Source organism: Xyrauchen texanus, chromosome 6 (assembly GCF_025860055.1).
Source record: "Xyrauchen texanus isolate HMW12.3.18 chromosome 6, RBS_HiC_50CHRs, whole genome shotgun sequence".
NCBI classification, from domain to species: domain Eukaryota; kingdom Metazoa; phylum Chordata; class Actinopteri; order Cypriniformes; family Catostomidae; genus Xyrauchen; species Xyrauchen texanus.
In genome coordinates, this window is record NC_068281.1 from 18,712,506 (window position 1) to 18,730,928 (window position 18,423).

The 18,423-nt window shown below is 36.0% G+C and overlaps 1 long non-coding RNA gene across 1 annotated transcript in view; it reads right to left on the reverse strand.

The window, feature by feature from the left end:
• Positions 1-9,263, reverse strand: part of LOC127645148 (uncharacterized) — a 33,713-nt gene extending 24,450 nt beyond the window's left edge. Inside the window, exon 1 of the long non-coding RNA XR_007970763.1 lies at positions 9,110-9,263. This is a non-coding gene — a long non-coding RNA (uncharacterized LOC127645148). The remainder of the gene's footprint in view (positions 1-9,109) is intronic.
• Positions 9,264-18,423: the final 9,160 nt, after the last annotated feature.

The window sequence follows — 18,423 nt, forward strand, 5'->3', positions numbered from 1 at the left end:
CCTTTATTTATCTCTGAATGATACAACATTAAAAGTGAAAATGTGCAGATGTTACCTTAATTCTATGTGATCTGACTTTTAAATAACCTTTACTGGTCTAATGTGGTCAAGTTGATTCAGTTACAGTATATTAAATAATATTTTCACTTGAATGAAATCAGTTAATTAGATATGATCAAATGAAGCATATATATATATATATATTTTTACAGTGAGTAGGTGTTATGAAGTAGGCTGAGCTGTTGTAGTCAAGCTACTTTCAGTTTCCATATGAATAACATAATACACGTTGAAAATAGGAGAACGTAACCTAAACATGAATGCTCTAAATAATTTACAGCTGGCTTCAAATATAAAGTTTATGCCAAGCATGGACAGGCAATTTATTAATGTTGTTCTTAATGAAGCAGGCAGAAATTATTATCAGAGTTCTCATGCTATCTTATGGACAAAGTAAATCCTGTTATCCCTGGCCAATGGAGCAGCAAACCTGGCCTCACAAAATATTTCTCTCAATGCAGTACATCTGGATGCTGATTTCAAAAATAAACAATCACTTTTTGCCCTTTGGCAGTGTTCAACTCACAGATTAACTTCTCTACTTTCTAATAAAAAAGAAAGGAAGAAAAAGGAGAATGTAAATATGTGTTATTTGTTATTTGTTATTTAAAACTACTCAGTCAAGTGGTGCATTAAGCTCTGAAACACCTGGAATTGTGCTAATTGTCTCATTTGTCAATCAAGCCTGAGCTATTAGCCAGGCAAAGTTTACTTAGTGTTCCCTGCTACTCTTCACTCATTCAGAAACCTCAGTGGTTGCAAGTGGAAACTGTTTTCCATTTGTCTTTGGTAGCTTAATACTTGTTACTTAGTTCAGATCCTGAGAGAAAGCTCAATAAAACCATTGTCTGATGTGACAATGGTTTTATTGAGCTTTCTCTCAGGATTTCTTCTTTTGAAAAAGCTAAAACACCTTTCAGAAATCTCAATGGATCCAGTCAATCAAGGACAAGTGAAATTATGTGACCTAATCTGGAAAAGAATGAGTACTATTGGATGAAAAGTGAATTAAACCTGAAACTCATTAAAGGGAAAAAAGAAAAAAAAAAAGAAAAGGTAAAGGTTTCATTAAGATAAAAGCATGATTACTTTTAAAACCATTGAAACACAGGCACTTGATATGAATCATAACTCTCATCTAATTTTCATAGTCAGGTTTCCCAGTGTGGTTTCATCAGTGGTCATGCGAAACTTACTTTGTAGAGAGTTTGGAAAAATCATTAAGCTGTTGGGTTGTTCTGTGAAGTTTCATGAACTTATTGCAACTCATATACATTTATGTATAGTTTTTCATGATATGTAGTTGCAAACAAAGTTGCATTAGTCTGCATGAACCAGCCAAGCTTTGTGTGTAAATTAAGACATCGATTTCATCAATGTTCTTGAAAAAACTTGTTTTTGGGTTTTAGTGATCTCTCTTTAGTGATTTTGGGTCTCTCATAATTTCTATCTTCTACTTTCCTTAAGCCGAAGCAGCATGCCTTGGAAATTACTGCAATTTCTCATTTACAATCATATTTCATCAAACTGAACAATGCTCAATCTGAGACTTTATAGATATTGCAGTTTCATTTTTAATGCATGATTTTCTGTAAAGCTGCTTTAAAACGATGTGTTGTGAAAGGCGCTATACAAATAAAAATGTCTTGTCTTGACTTGTACTGCAAGTCTGTAATATTACCAGGGCCCCTCTTCCCATGATTACACATGATTTTCACAGTCTCAGCTGTTATGTCTAGACAGCCAGGGGCAGCCCAGGACACACGTGATTGGTTTGGCTGGTCTTGTTATTGTTCATTGTCAATTTGTACATTATTTTCTTGGTGAAATTAATCAAATCTTATTGAGTTGTCATTATTGATATATATATTTTGTTTGCCTTTGTCAGTTTAAACAGTCCTGTCTTCGAATGCGAACTTCATCCAGAAGTGAATATAATTCTATATGTTTCATTCTGGAACTACAGCATGTAGAGTGCTGTTTCCCAGTGGGACAAATATTAGTGGCGCACCCTAAGCACTCCGCCATCCTCAGAAGCAGGTTAGTTGCTGATGATGTCAGATACATTCTCACTGCTCTTCCCATGAGAATGCTAGTATACGCTAATTAGCATATGTTGATTATCCTGTTGCTCAAAGTAATGAGTTTTAAAAAGATTTTTCATCATAATGATGTGATTTGATGATATTTTGCAGTATTTTGAATGCTTAATGCTTTAATTAGCTCTAGCTCATTAGCATTTTCTGTTCCGTATGCACAGAGAGAAGGGGAGCGAAAGTGCAACATATAATACGCTGAATGTGCCTATTTGTCTCTACAGCAGTGGTTCCCAACCCTGTTCCTGGAGGCCCCCCAACACTGCATATTTTGGATATATCCCATATCTGACACACCCAATTCAGGTAGTAGAGTCTCTAACGAGCTTGAATTGAATAGGTGTGTTTGATTAGGGAAATATCCAAAATGTGTTGTGTCGGGGGGCCTCCAGGAACAGGTTTGGGAACCACTGCTCTAGTATGCCTAATGTTCCATTTTGTGTTTGTATGCGTTTTAAAAAAGAATGTTTTGAGTTTACTAATGTTCACGTAAAAAAAGATAGATCTGATTCCAAGTGTGCATTTATTTTCATTGCTTTTTATTATGTTTTTTTTGCTTTCTTTACTAATGTATTTATTTTTTTCCAAATTTCTCATTCAGTCTTAATTACTGATGGGTAAATTGTGTTTGTTATTTGCGCTAGATATTCTCTATATTCTGTGAACTAAGAATTGTATTAGCTTTTTTTAATTTATTATTGTTAAATAATATAACAATTTAAAAAAAAAAAACATGTTAGCTGCCCATGGGGTCAGACGTATTCTAACTGGTCTTCCCACAAGAATGCTGTACACCATATAACACTGAAAAGTGCTCTATATGTCTCTACAGGAATAAAATCACACAGATCTCATCCTCCAATGTCTGTTCTTCCTTGTTTACTCAAGTTAATCCACACACCCAGAGTAAAACCTCTACATGGACAAAGGGAGCCATTGCATGTTGGGAAGTGGGTGGGCGGGCTTCCCAGGCCGATACTGCAACTAAGTTGACTGTGTGCCCAGTGCGTATGGAAAAGGCCCTTTGGCAGGGGCCTGAGGTTTAGACAGGGGAACCATGATGCAGACAGAGCCAGCTGTGTTGGTTTGAGAAACTGATGGCAAAGGTGAAAACACACTGCAGGACTTGGTGTCGCATGCAGACTGATAAAAACAACCTACAGCATGGCAATCAAAGTCCCATACATGGACTCAAGAATACACACAAACATGCATGGATAAACAGTGAGAAAGACTCAGTGTAACGAATGCAGGAATGCAGACAGGAGGTGCGGATCCAAATGCAGGTTTTATTAATAACAACGTGAAAACGGATAAACTGGGAACAAAAGAAAGATCCACGATGGGAAAAAGGAACTAAACACGAGATAACAAAATGAGAGTGAACAGGCAGGGAACATCCACGACGGGCAAACAAAATAAGAGTGAACAGGCAGGGAACATCCACGACGGGCAGGGGAAACATACAAAACGGTCAGAACATCGACATTCAACGTGAGCAAACATTAACGATTGACCAAGACTGAACAAAGAACCAGGGTTTAAATACAGACAGGAGCAAGCAAGGGAATGAGGGACACCTGGGGAACAATCAGGGAAGGAGAAACAATCAGTGGAAAACCAATCATAAAAAGAACTACAACGGAATACAAAAGCCAATCAGGAAACAGGAACTAAACTAAATTTCAACATAAAAGCACAGAAGCAAACGACAACAGAGAACATGACAGCATAAGAGAAACTACAAAAGGACCACAAAAATCAAAACAGGAACTAAACAAAACTTCACAATAACAGTACAAAACACAAAAGACAACAGGGAACATAACACTTAGACTAAGAGCATTTTAGTTAGAGACTAAATACTCCACTGGACATCTAATATGCTATTGACAATCTGATCTTATCAACATTACGTAACCGTGGCAATATTTTTGGCAAAACAAGTTTATGTGCCTTATTACACGTTTCACCGCAGTTTCCCTGTAAAATTTCCAGCGGGGACGCAAAAAGTGAGTTAAATGGTGTCGTAATCAGATGAGATTTTTAAGGTAAATATTAGATGGAGGTTTTAATGAGTAAAGCCTACCTACAAACCTAAAGCTTTAATCAAAACCTAACCAATAGTCTTGTAAAAGCAAATGAGAGGTAAACAAATCAGACCTCCCTAACCTAAACCAACACTTTACCTAAACCAACACTAAACCTAAACGAAAGTGTCCAGAAACAAAATGTGAAATTAAAAAGTACATTTTCTGAAGCAACCACATCATATCGTGTCACTTCTATGACACTTTCATGTCACATGTCAACTTGCGTGATTGGCTGGGCTCGAACAGTGAACTTCCATGTTCAAAATCCAACACTCTATCAGGTGAACTACAGCAAGTGGCATTAAGGGTGTAAACATTTACAGGTGGGGTCTGTAATGCTTTTGTTAAAATTTATAGTTTTTCAAATTATGTATTAAATTAAAAGTGTTTTGATATCATAACAAATCAGTTTGTGAGTAATAGAGTGAAAAATACGTGTTTATAGTCATAACCAGCCATTGTAGCAGTGATGTGTGTGAAAGTGAATAAAACCGTTGTTGTAGTGCCTCTAGCGTTCATAGTTTATCACATAAAAGTTTGTAAAAATGTATTTATATTAACATTCAATCTATGAGATTGTACATAAGACTCTTAGTTCAATTGTGCTGAACATATTCTGGAAATAATTAGGACTATCAGTAATAGCGCATCCAAAATGAGATTTGCTAGTTTCTAGAGGGTCACCTCCCTTCCAGGATTCTCTTACCACAAGGACTGTGCATTGCAATTACTTTAAGTGTACTTGTTTTTTACTTCAAGCATTCATGCAAACCATTTTAAATGTAACTGATTTGTGGTTTCATGAACCATCATTTTAATATGAAACAGAAAAGGTCAAGGTTTTGAGTTGCAATATAAACCATGTTGTTGTTTAAAATATTTTGGAAATAAAGTTTGTGTAATAATAATATTATTACATATGATTTAAAAAAACAATATTCGTTCAATTATATTGCAATTGTAAATCTAAAAATCCAATTTATTTCCTATTTATTCATAGTGAATCAAAGTGTAATGTTAGAAACACAGAATACATCCTCCGAAGAATTCATCAAAGTCTCTCACTGATGGTTTACATTTTCCTCCTGAGGTACCACATAAAAAAAATAAAACAAAATCACATGGAGTTTGAGTCACATTTGCCAAAGTACTTCCAAAGACACTCTTCATTAACGAAACATCTAACAGGCCCTTTAACTGAAGGAACTATTAAGCAGAAAGCTGCATGAGTTCAAAAACCACTCTCTGAGGACACAAGAACCTAATCAGACACTGACCAGATGATGGCTTGTTCGCATAAGTCCAACTCGGCCCTTAATAATAACCCTAAATGATGAACACACTAAAGCTTTCAATATACTATAGCTGCAATTTTCCAGAACAAGACATGAGACATAAATAAAACGAGACAGTAAAATTTGGCTTTCGACATAATGTGTTCAATGATGTGACTCGGCTACAGAAGTCCTAGGAAGGGCCAATTATTAAAATGATAGCAATTTTGGATAATTAACCTGCCGTACTGTTGCAGACTGCTTGCCGATTAGTGGCGCTGGGACAAGTAGCTTCAACGTTACTTTCCCACACGTAAATGAAGGTTGGGAATATTTGGGGACTTTATTGGACTTGGAAAAATGCAATAAAATCTCTCTTTCTGAATGCACCCATCTGTTGGACCTTAGAACACTTCCTGTAAACAAGTCGTAGAGAACAAAACCTCTCACACCAGGTCTTTGCCCATAATTGCCCTTTCATCTTTATTTTCCTCTTTTCTTTTTACCCTGCTGTCTGCCTGCTGTTTTTTGCCAAAATTCACATTATCACTGTGACACTTAGCAGGGTCCAGGTCACCTTGAAGGTGTATTATTATGATGGTGTTAAATGTCATTCTTTTTACTTGTCAAATCCAAAAATATAAAAGATTTCGCACTTGATATGTGGGAAGTGTCTCAAAAGTTGGAGCTTAAGATGAAAATGAAAATTCTTTCATCATTTACTCAATCTCATGTTTTTCCAAACTCGTATCTTTCTTTTTTTAACTGAACACAAAATGAAATGTTAGACAGAATTTGAGGGATTAACAACCTCAGTCACCATTCACTTTCATTGCGTTTTTCTTTACAATGAGAGTAAATGATGACAGAGTCTGTCAGTACCTGACAGATAATCTCCTTTTGTTCCATAGAAGAAAATATGTCATACATGTTTGTATCAACACAAGGGTGTGTAAATGATGTGGAAATGTAAATGTTTGGCTTGACAATTCTTAAATTATTCCTAGAAATTTTCTGAAACAAATGGTATTTTGTGCCACTAGAAATCACTAAATTATTGTAATTGTACAAATATACAGTTTATTTGGGTGACGTCTCAGCAATGTGAATGCATCTTTTATACCTTATTTTGGTTTCTTATGTTTTTCTACTGATTAACATTATTATTTTCTTTGGCCTGCATTTTTGAGGAAATTAGTAATAAATCCTAACCTGATTTATTCACATGTTGGCCGGTATGATGTAATTTCCCTTCCCCCTCCTTATAATTTGTTTGCGTGCATCATGCAGCCATTTCCTTTCCTCTGCTCTAGTAGCTTTTCAACTGCCATAAAGGGGCATTTTCATACAGATGCCCATTTACTGGTAGCGGCACAACACAGCTGGTTTTGTATAACTTGATTTTTTACCGGATTACCTTTACTGCTTGTAATTTACCACAGGTAACTGTATATATGGCTTTCGTCACATTGTCTGACTTTCGGTTAATTTAAATTGTTATGAAAATTCGGAATTTGTCACAGACATCAAAATGCGTGACTTAAGATGTTTTGCTGGGCATAATCAGGTCTGTCTGAAACAGAATTAGAGTCCTTTAGGCCATTACTATGAAATAGGGAAAACCTCATTGAATAGAACATGTATACATGGATGCGGCTGTCTTAAATGCTGTCCAAGCGGTACTAGAATGAAACGCAAAATGGTAGTGAATGCTAAAAAAGGTTTTTAAATGTATTTACTGGATTCTGTTTATGGGATTGCTTTTTTTCTTTCAGCCTTTTCTATTTTTATTTTTTTAAATGGCATTCAATTATTATTTGAAAAAGTTTAACACAGTATATTGTAAAAAAAAAAAAAAAAAAGAGGAAATCATAAAATATTTATAACAAAAATTATAAATAGGAAAAGTTATTTTTTTATAGAAAATAAATTAAACTGAACACTTATAATTAAGAAAAATCTAAATAACCTATTTTTTGATAAACTGTTCAAGCAAACTCTCAAACTCCTCTTTTTTGTCCTATAATATCCTACACATAAATGTAAGTTCAAAGTTATGTTTAATATACTTAGAATGCTGATTTTCAACTTTGATTACAGGCTGACGTCAAAACAACACTAAAACGTGGTTTTGTCTTTCAAAAATATTTTTTTTTTAGATTAGACACTCTAATGCTGGTTGTGCATTAAGGCTCACTGACGTAGGTGAGAAGAGGCAGAGTGCAGCTATAGGCCTAGCACACAGAATCTCAGCCACTGTGTTGTTCTAATCACGTCAGTGATGTCAGGTGGAAAAGATGGCTTACTTCCTCTCTCTCCACCAGGACCCAATTGAGACGCAAGAGTAAGAGGACAAAGCACATACTCAGGGTCTCTAAATCATGCGTTTTAAGGGCCCCGGAATTAAATTAAACGTTCATTACTTCCTCTCTTTTTATTTTTCTGTAAAGAGAGAAAAATTTATTCTTCTTGGAATATTATTTTATTACTATAAACACAGTTTATATATTTGCAGTGTTTATTTATTTATTAAATTTGTTGTAATATGCACACTATTATGTTTGGAATAAGATTTGGTTTGTACAAAAAAAATGCATTAAAACAAAAATATTTATATCTGCTTTGTTATGTTGTATAAAACTATTAAGTCAGGTCAAAAACACAATCTCTGCAGAATCTGGCTGTTATTAAAGCCAAATTAAATTAGGCCTCTTCTTTGTTTCCTAGCGTGGGGAGTCTTAAATGAGGCATAGAAATGCATTGCTAAACATGAAGTGTTTTTCTGCATATAACATTTTTATTTTCTCTTTAAAGCTCGTTTTATGTCTGTTTATCATGAAACTATGTGTATGGGGTTAAATGCAGGTTTCAGCTTTAAAATCTCATTCCAAGCACGATAAACACAAGGCCTATAAATGTCTCCTACCACATTATAATGAGCGGGATTTTATGATATTTAAGCAGCAATTTACGACTTCCATGGGGAAAAATGCCAAGTTTATACTTCACAACTAATTAATTTGCAATGTAAAAGTGAAAATTAACATGCAACACAATTTACCTTGAAAAATAATTTTTTTGTTTACTTTAAAAAGGGGATTTTTTTTTCACTTTTTGATCTCATTTTTCAGGTGTGAAGAACGGATTTCAGTCAGCAATTTTCAGCTCCATAAAATCTGACAATTAAAGACAATTGATTTTTCAGCTATATCGGCCTACTGTTATAAAATTGGTGAGCTGTTGGTTAATATATACCGTAGCACTGGATTTTAAATGAATGTTTCATTTTAATTATTATTTTAATTCATTAATTTATTTTTATGTAACCCAAGCATTCACGTGTGCTCTTACGGGTGTTAAGTCGTAGACACAATACAACATGCATACAAAGGGAATAAACCTGCCTCAATGTTCAAACCTATTGTTTATAAAAGTTCACGGCCAAAAGTTCAAGTCAAGCACACCTTGCATCAGAGGATGTTCAATACATTAATAAAATATTGATCCAACAGTTTTTATGAATATTATGAAGCTTTGGTGCCATTAAACATAAAATAAATAAAATTCAAAACTTTTTTTTACTCACAATTAAGTCCGGTTGACTCACAAAGTTGAAATAAACCAAGACTGTTACTGTAGTGGCCTTGGCCATGATGTTCCCCACAGCCAGGCTAGCATGGCACCAGGGCCATGCAGAATGTCCACATGCAAAGACTGATCTCTAGTGTAAGCCCAGACTGAGTCCTGAGCAAAGCTCTGCTCTACGCTCCTCCTCTAATCACACTCATGAACTGAAACGGAGGCGTACACATCATTCAGAAGTTTGTCTTTGAAAACCACACCCATCCAAGAGCAGAGAGAGGACGGGAGAGGCCTTTTCTGTAGATAACACCAGAGGGGGGAGGAAACTTGTGTTTTCAGCACCAAAACAAGCGTCAAAGCATTAGGCAGGAGGCTGTGTTTGGAAAATAAAAAGGAAACATAAAGCTAGTAATATCTCAGGTCATGCGGGAAGTTTGTTTTATAACTTAAAGCTGTAGTGGGGCCTTTAGATAAAGTGAGGGCCTTAATTTGCTGTTTGCTTATTTTGCATAAAGGAATATTCCATGTTCAATACAGATTCAGCTCCATCGACAGCATTCATGGCATAATATTGATTACTACAAAAATACATTTGACTTGTCACTCCTTTTCTTTAAAATTGCAAAAATCGAGGTTAGAGAGGCACAATGGAAGTGAATGGGGCACATTTCTGGTGGGTTTAAAGACATAAATGTGAAGCATATAACTTTATTAAAGCACTTATATTAATTATTCTGTTAAACATTGTGTACTATGAGCTGTAAAGTTGTTTAAATGGTTTTAACATTCATTTTAGGGTTTACAGAATTACGTCGTCATGGCAACAAAGTCATAACATTGGATATAACTTTACAGAGAAAAGGTTAGCAAGTTATTTTTTTCTCACTAAAATCATGTTAACATGCATATTGTTTATGTCTTGTGACTATAATTTTTAAACAGTGAGTATTTTTACGTTTACGGCTTGGCCCCATTCACTTCCATTGTAAGTGCCTCACCGTAACCCTGAATTTAGCTTTTTTTTTAAGGAAAAGAGGGGATGAATAGAATAGAATAGAAATTAACTTCTGTGGTAATTAACATTATGCCATAAATGCTGTTGATTGATCTTTTCTTGTATTGAATCTGGAACATTCCTTTAATAATTATGGTTTGTCTTTGATTCTAAACATATATGCTGTATTTTTGTGTTTACGGAACACAAAAGGCGATGCTTCAGATTTTTTCTAAATAAGGAAAGTGACTAAAATTCTGCCTAACATCTTCTCATAGTTCCTTAAAAGCAATAAAGTCATACAGGTTTATAAAATTGAGGTGAGTAAACAATGACTGAGTTTACATTTTTGGGTGAACTAAGACTTAAGATTGAAAGCTTCTGTTATATAGCTCCACGTTTCACAGAGTGAGATTTTATTATCATTTACATGCAGAAGTTCTCAAGACATTAATCTCATAGCCTTGACACCATATTATGATCATCTCTAATTATTCTGTCTTACCTCATGCCCTGCTATCAACCAAAATGAAGCGTGCATGAGCAAAGAGCCTATTTAATGACGACTTCTGTTTACAGCATAACTGTTTGCGTTGCTAGGTAACTAGCTTCTACGTTATTCAATAATAGCCCACTTGCCCTGAAACTGGATACCACATATCCACATCCATCAATACTTGTTGTTCAGCTGCGCAAATGATGGCTCAAGTCATCTAATCATGTAGGTATTAAGCCAATATTTGCTATCTGGTGCATATCTACCATCAGCCACACTGGTAGGCTACTGGATGTAGTCTAGAGCAGTGGTTCTCAACTGGTGGGCATGACAAAAAATGGGTAACAGGAGCCAGTTGCACGGCTATACGCAAGTTACAGCTTAGCCTAGTTGTGGCATTTATGGGAACTAAGTCACAATTTACGCATTACTAAATATTTTAGCATTGTTCCATTAAATTTAGGTAGGACGTAACCCTACGCATCAACTAAATATTTACGGAAGCCTGACCAGGAGTAACATATGGAATAAAAAAACAGACTCACTTAATGACATCAATGATCTTATTTTTTAGTTGACAGGCTTCAGTCCTTTCGACATATATGATGATGTTGGCAATTACAGTCATTTACATTTACGGGAACATAAAAAAACGTACTTCTTCAGCATGATTCAACCAATCTAACCGTTCCCTTTCCTGTGTACGGTGTCAAGTTTCAACATATACAAAATATTAAAGTGAGTAAATGTCTATTTTTCAGCCTGTTGTATTAGTATTTATTTATGGTCCCTTATTCATTTGAGATAGTTATTGAATATTGTTATTTACATAAGCTAAAAAGCCTATATCATTAATTAAATCATGTTTTATTTTGTATCGTATTTCAATGGGATATAATTTATTACAGCTGGTTGCTCTACATGAGCAAACAAGGTTTAAACATCTACCGTAACAAGATCAAACTGAAATCCACTGCTTTTTAATTCACTGTGTTCACATTTGAAGGTTGTTTATTGGATCAATATAGGTAAACATCATATTATGGGACTATGCATAAAATTACGGAGAACTTATGACCTACTAGCTAAGTCTTGACTTAAGAACAGGAGGTGCAACCAAATTAAGCACTGACATAGTTACAAACTAACTAGTAGTTACTAAGCCCTTAGTCCCAACTTGTGTTCTTGCTGGTGCGACCCTACCCAGGTCTATTCTGAAAGGATAGTGGATAGCAGAGAAAAAACAATGCTAAATGCAATTAATAAATGCAACTAGCTATGTGATAGTGTATAGTTAGGATAGCAAAATGAATAGAACTATTATTTTTAAAAGACAGGAGAAAACGCTTTACATATCTTTTGTTGTTGACGTCAAAGGCTGTGTTCCAATAAAACTCTATGGTATTTCAGCACAAATGTATCTGCCAAGACTCAAAATGATGCAAAATTAGGTAGATAACCACATGGACAGGTTGCATGGCATGCATTTATCCTTGTAAAAGCATAGGGGAACTATGATTTTTTTATTTTTATATAAAAGGTCAAAAAACATGACCTAGACAACATAAAATCAGTATCTAAATCTGGGCCCTGAAGCAGACAAGTTGAGAACCACTGGTTTAGGGGAGCTGTGTAAATTGAGTGGGGGAAACAGGTCTGATTAGCAGATTAGATCCATTCTCTAAATGGAAAGACTTCAGAGACACCACTGCAGGTTATAGCTTTCACTAATCAGAGACCTCTACTGTGCAAGAGGAAATGACACAATTAACAGCTCTGTGAGGACCTGCTTACAAAGGAAAGGTCTAGAAACAAAGTATAAAAGTCTTATTTGGTCTGGCTGGTTGCCCGGACAGCAAGTGAAAACAAAGTTTGCCCACACACTCCCTATCGGGGACTTCAGACAGCCAGACCTTCATGAAACTTTTTCACCTGTAACTCCCTGAAAAGGAAATCTACTAGAAGGGAAACTGTGTGTGTGTGTGTGTGTGTGTGTGTGTGTGTGTGTGTGTGTGTGTGTGTGTGTGTGTGTGTGTGTGTGTGTGTGTGTGTGTGTGTGTATTAAATTTGTGTGTGTATGAGTCATGCTGTATGGGAGACTCCACCCTGCGTAGGAGGGCGATTGAGCTTGTCACTTACTCTGTCCTGGGAAGAACTTCCCAGACAACTGCTCTCTTTGTTCAAATGTCAGTTAAACTTTGGCAATGATGAGATCTTTCCAGCTGTCCAATCCCAAAGCTATTTCACTTGTTTTATACAAAATGACCAATGTGGTAAAAACTCAGCACATGAAGAAGATTAAATCTGTATATAAAATGTTTGCTTTTTCGTTTTTTTTTTTTTTTTTTTCTACTTTTTTATTATTGGAATGAAAGCATCTTATTTTGGTGTTTTAAAATTCTTTTAGTCAAAGTAATGAGATATTTAACATTTCTTAGAGTGGAACTTCCATTTAAAATGTCACTGTAATTATTTAAAATGTCACCTGTAGCTTCTTGTTTGAACTTATTTATAGCTTCCCTTTCGCAGTCACACAACCTTAAATTACGCATGTAATAAATTTAAGTGTGCTAGTTTGTCAATTTGAGGTTGTGTGTTGCATAATTGATAAGAATCTAGGCTGTTAACTTACAAAGGCTGCACGATTTGTCTGAAGTATAGAGAATCCAGGACATGGAAAAGGTCTGGGATCACAATCCTGCTTGATTGGATCTGCAAACAAGGCAAAGCAGGGCACTAGACTTGCCAAGCCAGACCTTTGACTAAACGGCAAAAGGTCTGGTCAAAATTGCAACATAATCTGATGCTTCACTTTGCATGGGCCCACTTCAGAAAAATATTCAGCCTGACAGACATGGAAAGCGATCAGTCTCAATTGTATTTGTGTGCCATTTAGGGGCAGATTGTCTGAGATAGATTATTCCAAAAGAAACAGTAATTTATATATATGTAAAATAAAAAATAGAAAATGTGTAGGGCTTTAAAATGCAGCACTGAAAATAAGTATTTGGGTCAATGATGGGACATATTTTTTTATCCGGATCTATCACGTCAAAAATACATAAGAAAAAGGTATACACAATACAATTTTACTTAAATACACCTCTTCTGATGAACAGGTTTTCAATTTCTTAAAGTCATTGAAGTTGAAAGTCATTCTGATATTTTTTCTGGGGCTTGAAGTAAAAAAAATAATAATAATGTTGTGCAACTATCTGGAGAAAGTAAAAAAATAAATAAAAGTATCATTAAAAGCTACAAAAATAAATGTTGGCATGAATAGTAAATAAACTATGCATAATTTTTTATTTAAAAATAAAGCAGTGAAACAATATTGTTATAAAACTTCATTAATAAGTAAATAACTAAACAAAACACAGAGACATTAGACCCTAAAGTCTAAGTGAAGTTTTAAAAAATATCCTATATTTTGAAATTTTTTATGAAAAGGCACATTTTGTTCAGGTCAAACGAAGTAATCCGGTGAAAACATTCTTGAAAATATGTTTGTTTTTTGAGTTGATAATTAATTTGTGTACACTCATGTAGTCAAGCTGCAAGGAAATGTATTTACCAGTGATACCTTTTGTGTTGAGGCAGGCGAGGAATGAAGATCTAATCACAGCTTATATTAACAAAGAATAACTAAACTAACTCAGAATATAATGAAGACAAAACACAGAGAACCAGGCACAGCACATCCAACAATATATGCAAAGACTGACCAACTTACCAGGGGAAACAAGGGCTTAAATACACAAGGGAAAAAAAGAAACACCTGGGGAAACAATCAGGGAATGAGGAACACAATCAAGGGAAAACCCATCATAAAATGAAACTACAAAAGGACTACAAAAATTAACAGGAAACAGGAACTAAACAAGAATTTTAATCTCACTATGTAACAAAATGTTTGTTCCTGGCTATTAACTGTTATTTCCTAATTGCTCACCTCAAAAGTATAGAAAATGGCTATTATTCCCCACAAACTTTGCTATTGTGACCAGGACAAATATATTTAGAAATGTACCTATTTCCAATGAGAAAATAGGCGAATTTGTGTCTTTTCGTTCACATAAAGTCAGAAAAAACAACATATGAATCCAAATTAACATGTATTTATATTAAAGTAATACAAAATTGACTACAACATTTTTTCGAGATTTACCATTATACTGTAAATCACTTTCACGACTCAGCTCCCAAATGTAGTCTCCTATCATGTTCTCGTTATATTGTCCCTGGTAGCGGTGTTCAAAGTCCAATATATCCTGATGGAAGCGCTTGCCTTGCTCCTCTGAGTACGTTCCCATGTTCTCCTTGAATTTATCAAGATGAGCTTCAAAGATATGGACTTTGAGGGACATCCTACAGCTCATTGTGCCATAGTTCTTCACCAGAGTCTCAACCAGCTCCACATAGTTTTCGGCCTTGTGATTGCCCAGGAACCCCTGAACCACTGTGACAAAGCTGTTCCAAGCTGCTTTCTCCTCACTAGTGAGCTTCTTGGGGAATGAATTGCACTCTAGGAGCTTTATCTCTGGTCCAACGAAGATGAAGAAAATGTTATGTGGAGAGGTGGCATCAGCACCTTCCGGGGGTCCACCAGTGGCTCCCACTTGACGTTGGTACTCCCACAGAGAACTCGGTCCACTGTGGCCAGTCCCAACTGTGGTAGTGCGCATTGGTGTCCCTGCTTTCCCAAAGGCAAAGATAGCAGCGAAACTTGGTAAAACCGCCTTGGAGACCCAAGCGTTTTACAAGCGTAAGCGCGGCAAGAGGGCGGGGGTCCATGCAGCTCTGTGCAGTAAGACTCACTGTGGTGGCTTGTGTGTTTACATCAACACGGTATGGTGCAAGAACTCTATACTAGTCTCTAGCTACTGCTCATCGCTGGTGGAGCGTGTGACTGTTAGATACAGACCTTTTTAATTATAACCGAAGTTTACATTCCCCCCAGTGCTATTGCTAAGAAAGCGCTCTGTGAACTGTATGGGGCTATTAGCGAACTGCAGAACGCTCACCCTGATGGACTGTTTATTGTCGCCGGAGATTTCAACCATGCAAAGATAGTGCTCCCTAAATTCCATCAGTATGTGGACTTTGCAATGAGAGGGGCGAACACGCTAGATCTTGCTTACACATCATCCCAGGCACGTACCGGTTGGAGCCCCGCCCCCACCTCGGCTACTCAGACAACTTCTCTCTCATGCTAATCCCGGCATACAGACCACTCGTCAGGCACGCAAAACCACATCATCAAGTTCGCCGATGACATGACTGTGGTGGGTCTTATCAGCAAGAACGAGGAGTCAGCATACAGAGAGGAGGTGCAGTGGCTAATGGACTGGTGTAGAGCCAACAACCTGTCTCTGAATGTGGAGAAAACAAAAGAGATGGTTGTTGACTTCAGAAGAGCACAGAGTGACCACTCTCCGCTGAACATCGACGGCTCCTCTGTGGAGATCTTCAAGAGCACCAAATTCCTTGATGTTCACCTGGCGGAGAAACTCACCTGGTCCCTCAACACCAGCTCATTTACCAAAAAAGCCCAGCAGCATCTCTACTTTCTTCGAAGGCTGAGAAAAGCACATCTCCCACCCTCCATCCTCACCACATTCTATAGAGAAAATATTGAGAACTATTCTGAGCAGCTGCATCACTGCCTGGTTTGGGACTTGCACCTCACACAAACTTTTCACGTTTCTGCCATCTGGCAAGAGGTACCGAAGCATTCGGGCCCTCACGGCCAGACTGTGTAACAGCTTCTTCCTCCAAGCCATCAGACTCCTCAATACATGGACTGACACACACACACACACACACACACACACACACACACACACACACCTGTACACCATCCAACTTTTGCACATGTCCAGAGTTGCACTTAAATCATTGTTACTTTATACCTGCTGCTACCTCAATAACTGCTATGTCCATAGAACACTATTTCATAGTATGTTATGTTTACATTTGGTATTTTTAGAAAGTGTCATCTTTTTGCATTACTCAGATTAGTAATGTGTACTGGTCAGCGCTGCACTGTCTCTCACTGTCTCTTACTGTGCCTATTCTCCTGTTCATTTTTAGTAATTGTTGTACTGTCCCATACTTTTTGCACATGTTTGCAATTTATGTAAGAATGTGTAGGTTTTATTTAGTCTGTGTAGTCTCGTGTGATTCTGTGTTTGTACTATGCTGTTTATGTAGCACCAATGACTTGGAGGAACGTTGTCTCGTTTCGCTGTGTACTGTACTAACTATATATGGTTGAACGACACTAAAAACCACTTGACTTGACTTGACTTGAATGTTCTTTAAAATAGGAAAAAATATCTAAATATCACTGTCCTGGTCACAAAAGCAAACTTTATGGGGAATAATAGCCAAATTCTATATGTTTGAGGCATAAGCAATTAGGAAATAACACTTAAAAAAAATGTATAAGTAAAATGTTACAGCGTGTCTTCACCCTGAGTGCTGTGAATTAGACACAAAATCTGTGTTTATACACAGAACCCCTAACATTCACTTGCATTTACAGTGTAGTAAAATGTATTAGAATATGAAGTGCTTAATTTAAACAGCAATTTATGCTGAACACTTATATGCTGAAAATAAATGTTTTTTACTGATATAAAATGGTCACTTAAATATACAAACACAGTATATTTCAAAATATGACATAAATGGGCATTTTCATATATGTAGCATATTTATTTGAAGCACTTGTGGAATTTAAATTTAAATGCTCAAATATATTAACTCTAATTGTATTTGTTTTTATATGGCCATATATCACATTTCAATATTAGACAATGTAATAATTGCAACAGGCCTAATGAATCTTCATTGATGTTTTTAGTTTACAAATTTATTGCACGTCTATTATAAGCTTAGACTAAGTCTTAGAAAATAAGATTTCTTGCATTGTCTGAGGCAGAACATTTTATAACAAAAATAATTAAGAGTCTTCCAGTACTCACAGGTTTCACCTAAATGTATGGTAACCTATTTGTGTGTGTAATTCTTTTTTTCTTCTTGCTAACTGCATATTCAGTTATTGTGCACTAAAATATTAGGTGACACTTTATTTTACAGTGTCCTTGTTACACATATTACATGTATCAACTATAGTAATAACATTCATTTGAGTCATTTATGCATAATTGCATGCAACTAACCCTAAACCAAAACCTTACGTTTACCCTAAACCTAGAGTAAATATATGTTGCTAATTTGTAATAACTTGTGTAATTACACTGTAACAAGTACACTGTAAAATAAAGTGTTAGAAAATATTACATGTAATTGCATTTACAATCTAATTAACACTTTTTAGGCCACATTTTAGGCCGCAAAAATCAGGACTTTGAAAGAAAATGGCAAATAACAATGTGTTTGGCTGCATGTGTTTGGGCATGTAGAGGTCTTTAATATATACCATAGCTGGTAGCTTGTCTGAACCCAAATTTAATTTGTATGTCCCATTTTCAGTTCTGCTGATCATGCAATAATGCCTTGGTCACTAAATTTTCCTTGTATCTCTTCCTCAGACTTCTCTGGTAATCTGGTGGCTGTATAGATCAGAAACAATTCTGTTCCCAAATTAAAATAAATCAGCATGAACAATATACTGATATTTGCTTTGAAGTCTCTAAAAGCTGAGCTGGTAACATTAAGCCTGAGCAGCAGAGGAAAATTAGACATTGGGTTTTGCTATGAAGTATTGTGCCAGCTGGCAGAGTAATCAAAAATGTTTGCTTGCTGCTCAGTCCAAATAAAGCATCCATGTCTCGGTCTTGCCGGCTGCATTGGCATCCCA